Source organism: Rhynchophorus ferrugineus, unplaced genomic scaffold (assembly GCF_030347505.1).
Source record: "Rhynchophorus ferrugineus isolate W39M unplaced genomic scaffold, kcgeb_rfMv2 rfM1, whole genome shotgun sequence".
Taxonomy (NCBI): domain Eukaryota; kingdom Metazoa; phylum Arthropoda; class Insecta; order Coleoptera; family Curculionidae; genus Rhynchophorus; species Rhynchophorus ferrugineus.
Window position 1 is genome coordinate 9,162,247 of NW_027472580.1, and position 6,000 is coordinate 9,168,246.

A 6,000-nucleotide genomic window follows, 5' to 3' on the forward strand; every position below is an offset into this window, starting at 1 on the left:
ACAATTATTTCAGAGGAGATTGTTAGTCTGAAAAGTATCGAGGAGGCCTAATGGAATTTCCAGACATTGCTTTTAAATGAATACAATTTTTATATAAACTTATTATTTCAATTTGTACATTTAGATGAGGCATGGTTATTTCAGAATGGGACCAATATACCCAATGTTACTCATGGCAAGATGTGATGTAAACGTTAGAATAACAATTGATTAGGTTTTATTAATTATAACATTTATTCATAATTCATTGTAAATATATTGTGCTTCATGCTGGAAACAGGAAAGGTTATTAGCACCTTCGGTTTGGATGGACTCGATCAGGCACATTGAAGAAGAAATTGAGAAATGATGGAATCGTGAACAAACGTTTGGTAGATTGGAAATTATCAGCCTAGCTATTCACTTCAGTGAAACTTTCTGAATATGGGATTATGATTTATAGCTGATTATTTCCAGGAGACGGTGATGACAGTAGAAATAACTAAAGGTGTGTATATAATTAACACACGATAATTGTAGGAAATTATATACCAGAGTGTGAAAGATTTATGTCCATTGAATATGTGCGTAATTGCTCAGAATATACATGAGTAATTGGTTAAATTATGCAAGAAGAGAAAAAATACCAACTGTTTTGCAGATATGGAAAATGCATTATGAAGAATTCAGTGATTAATTTTATCAAGAATGGTGTACACATGTAGTAGCGAAAGAAATAAAAATGCAGTGATACAAAATTACTTGAAGAGGAAACACCATCGGAGGAAACAAGAACTAAACAAAGAAAGGTAAATATGTTCTCTAATGAGAGTAAAATACCTTACCTGGATATAAAATTGTTAATTAGGTAGATTAGCCCTCCAGGGAGATACCAATGTGCAAATAAACTCGCCTAGAACTCTACTTCGTGGGTGGTGTGGAAAATAATTAAATCTAAATATAATAAAACAACTTTAACCTATAAATTATTGTGGCTGTATAATTCTGTAGTTTAAATTATTTGATAATATATCCATTAAATGTAGTATAATGTTAAAATAAACTATATATATTTGATAATATATTTATTCATTCATTATTTTATTTAAACTAGAATTTTGTTATATGTCGAAGCCAAACTGAACTAAAAATCAGAGTTGATACGGCTACATTACCACGTTTTGACGTCAGAAATTTAGATGACGTATGTTTACACCAATTTTGGATAAACTTTGGTACCCCATAAATGGATTTAAGAATTGATTTGAACAACAATATTTTATTATCTATGGATTATTTGAAGTTGAGTCCAACAAGCCAATACATTTGATTTGGTGGGTACATTTAAGCTGTTTCCTACAGTTATCCTTAAAACCAGATGTGGATCTGGATCTCACATCCGGAATGTTTCATTCACTCACTCTTACGTTCTGAGCCAGTATTCAACTAGTTCACAATTCCACTATTTGTCAATTTCGTCTTCTGTGCGTGTGATGAAGTTCATTCAGACCGAAGGGTGTTGTTGTAGACAATCCTTTCCAGATATCTAAACAGTTCTTTCCCACATATATTTCTCAGCCTGCATTTCTAGTGAGTAATTCTTTGCCACATCCCATAATAATTCGATTTCATTGAATAAGCAGTGACAGAGGGGAAGACGTTACACTTTGTACCTATATTATTTAGCCATCTCAACTACTGTATCTTTTTTCAAGCCTATTTCCAAAATATAAATTACATAACACAATTAAAAGTGATAATTTGAAATACCTCGTTAATATTGTATCTTCATAAACTTAATTTATGTTTGGTTTCCTTAATATTAGTCCTTGACGAGCACTTGTTGGGTTCTTTTTGTCAGATTCCTTTTGTTCTAGTAATAATGAATGATTTTTTTAGAATTATCATTTACAAAACCTAATAAAATGTTAATCCAACATTTACCTTTTTCCATCAAATTTTGTTTTTAGTACACTCTTTTTGCACAAATACATCAATTGAATTAACAAGTTTCCTTTAAATTTATCATATGCTTTTAAAAATTGTATTATTTTAAAATCACTGTCTGGAAGTTGCATTAGACCTCTTCATGGATTATCTGTTTACTATTTAATTCCTATGTTTCCTAAGAGTGTTTGAAGTGATGACTTATATCCCTCAAAGAGTCTATATTCATAGGTTTTCTATTCATACTTTCCCAAATACACTTTCCTCTGAAATAATTGTAGTAAATTATGTTTGTTACAGGCTGATTCGGTTACATGTTCGAATGTATCAAGCAGTATTGTGTCTCTTTTTAACTGGAATAAAATAAGAAGGAAAATATTGTCTGACTCTAAAACGAATTACTACAAATTGATGACGTAAGTTCATCGCTACTTTGGATAGACTATATTCTACGAAATCTCTAACAGATGATTAAAAGAAACGATTGTGGTTACCATTTTTCCCTCTTTTAATATGTCCTATTGCATTAAACGTTTAGAAACCCTTGATTCCCACCTCTTTGAAAGTTCTTTGTTCCAGCTGTTCGTTCAATAAGTCTTGTCTTCGACCTAATTTTTAAAATAAATATAAATTTTTATAGCATATCAAATAAAAGTAATGATTGTTAATAAAGTAACTAACGTCTGTATACACTGAATAACTCAATAATACGTTGTTTTATATAAAGATATGCAAAAACCATCGAAATTAACAATTAGGTCAAGTTATTTAACATTTGTTTACATTAATACTTTATATTTTCACCAAGAGATATCGCTGATTAAAATATATGTAAGCAAAAATTTGACAAAGTGACTCTGCAATATATCAACCCGTTATCATTTGTTCCAATCTTTGTAACAAACAAAATATTTTTTAGAAAAATGGAGAAATTTAGTGGTTAACGATAATTATAACCACTAGACTATTTACAATGGCTTATCTACTACAATAACGATTTGTTTACAACTATAAAACTACTTTAAGCCGCGAATTGTAAAACGCAGAAAATGAAAATTGTTAGATTGTCAGGTTTTATTGCAAAACCGAGATTATCATAACATTTTAATGTTGATTTATACGAATGGTTTTAGAATTAATTAACGCTGTGTCTGTAGGCGCTAAATGTGATTATAATTAATAGAATCATAAACAACTGTTTCTATTAATATCAGCGTATTATGTATATTTTTTTATGAACTTTTATTTATGCTCTGTGAAAATGTTATTATATTTTATGGATATATGTGTGAAAAATAACAATGTTAGAATCGTATTCTTATTGTGTAATGTGGTTATTAGCATATTACATGTTTAAAAAACATATTATATTTATCTAATTATCACACAGTAATAGTTTGAGGCTATATTTATAAATTATAAGTATTGAACATTTTTATAAGCATTGATGCGGGTTTGTTGATTTGTAGGAAAAAAATGGAAAGGAGAATTTCGGGTTCCTAAGGAATAAACATTTTTAGGGTAAATGACGTGGCTCAGTGAATGGAGGTAAAACGAAATGAAACAGGGGTGTTTACATTTTTTGATCGTTATTTATTGGCTATATAAAAATTTTGAAAAATACAAAAAAGATAGAACGGATGGCAGCGGTGTTACTTGGAGACAAGGCTTGGGCAGTCGATGCTGGCACGTCTAAACCAAACGATGGTCGGTTACTGAATGAATGGAAATACCCTTCAATAACATCCCAGATAAACGTCTCGGGGTTGCCAGCTATTCGTTATCGGGTTCTAGTTGGCGACGCTTGCATCCCGCCCGTGTTCAACATCTGGGATTATATTTCTGGGTATTTTGGAGACCGTTATTCCACTATGTAAAATTCGACATGCCTCAAGGTCGCTACATATTTATTATTATTATTATTGACCCGTAAGTGTGATTTTATCCTATAAAAATAAACCCATTGACTGGTATATTGAGATCTAAAGATGAAGAAGTTTTAAAGAAAATTTATATAAAATATTTTTAACAAAAAAATTGAGCTGTCTTCAAAAAATAAATAAGGGATTATCTACTACACGTATTTTATATTCTACTATATACACATAATTTGGCTTAGTACCTACCTATTATCTACCTTAAATCTATTTATCTATTTACAATATTATTTTAACTACTACCAACTGATTACTTTGAAGTCAGCGCATTTGATTGGAAAATGCGTTAAATTCTGTATGGACTAGAGAGCTAGAAAATGATTGTAATATGCTTGATTGTTTATTGATTATTTTTCTAAAAAGTATACATATTGTATGATCTTGCAATTATCATTTAGGAAGAAATATGGAACAATATAATTTAGTTCTTATTATGAAATTATTACGAATTTGCCTTGTTAGGATTGAATTAGTTCCAAATCAAGGAGAGATTTTGTAGAATAAATTGTGTTATAATCAATGAACTGCAGCTAATGATATTAAAAACAACGTGAAGTTCCTCGTGGAGTGTCACAAGTATGTCCGTTACCAATGAACATTGTCTGAAGTCAATTATTAATTCATATTTTGATATTATTTTATGTTTTTAATTACATTCTTTCCAGATAGGGATTTATTGGATATTTTAATAAACTGAATATTACTTGTAGTTAGCTCAAGTTAGGTGCAGATTCGTAATATATCTATATGACATGGTTTGGAAATGAGATTTGATATTCTTAGTATTTTTAGGTATGATGTTCAACATGTTAGTCTTTCGGTCACGTCAGAAATGTTAACAAAATAGACAAAATATACTTAGAATGGAATCTCCCCTGTACAAAATTGTAATCAAATTATGCTCTACCAAGTCACCAGAGGTTGCGCAAAGCTTCTTTATTTAGTCCTATTTACTTGTTTTGTTCACCAAAACAAGCAACACCTAATTATTACTTTCTAATTATATTTGCCTCATCCAGATGTCGAACCCAAGTAATAATTTTCCTTAAATTTGCTTTGTCACATACTTTTGGCAATACGTAAAAGTCTTGAAAAGGCTTCAAAAACATATAAATTAAAATAAATTCCTGGTACCATGGGACAACATTTGTCATACTGACGAGCATACTTCCTTAGCTCTGCTTTTTGTCTATTTATTCTATTAGCTTCTTTAGAAATAGAAAGTACTTGTTTGTATAAATGCCGGGCTTCTGGAGTTAACGTAAGTTGTCGAGTAACATTAACTGAAATATATTACAACACTTTTTGGTGTTGGATGGTCTGAGTCCTATTTGCCTGAAGTAGAAGGAACATATTCCTCTATTTCAATAAAACCTATACAGACACATAATATAATTTCAAGTATCGAAGCATCCCAATTTTGAATAAAATTGTACTTACTCTTTACACTATATAAGTTGCAACTAGGAACTTCATCTTTGTTAAGCAGTCTACCACATTTGGGTCTATGGTCTGGTCTAAAATGTAAATAGCAAACCCTTCAATACATAGATAAATACTAATTAAAGAATCCCTTAATTTTTTCATTGTTTTCCTTATCACTTTTAACCTTTCAACTTTTGACCGGGTAAACGAATGACCCTACCATCATATCTATAATATGCTTCCACTTTTACTTTTCAGATGCTATAGTATGATTTCGTTGGATACGTATTATTAGTGATAAGCTTTAACGGCGTGGATCAGGAAAAACCGAAATTACTTTTTTCCGGACTTTGTATTTCATAATTTATTTGATGAGTTGATTTCATGTAAAAATCGTAAATAATTATAAATATATTAATGAAAAATGAGATCAAATGCATTAAACGATAAGCAGCAGTCACAAAACATGCTTTGACCTTGTAGATCTCGATATCAATTAGTACCAAACATTTAAATATAAATATATGCGTAAAGAATTAGGAAACACTTGTTTGTTATTTAATAACGCCAAATAATAATTACAGTACAATTAATTTAAAGTTTAGACTGCGCGAATACAAAAATTAGCCTTATCTCAACCAAAACAAGAAATATATTTATTTATTGATGTCATCGCACTATCTGATAAAGTTTCTAAAAGCGCCGGACTTAG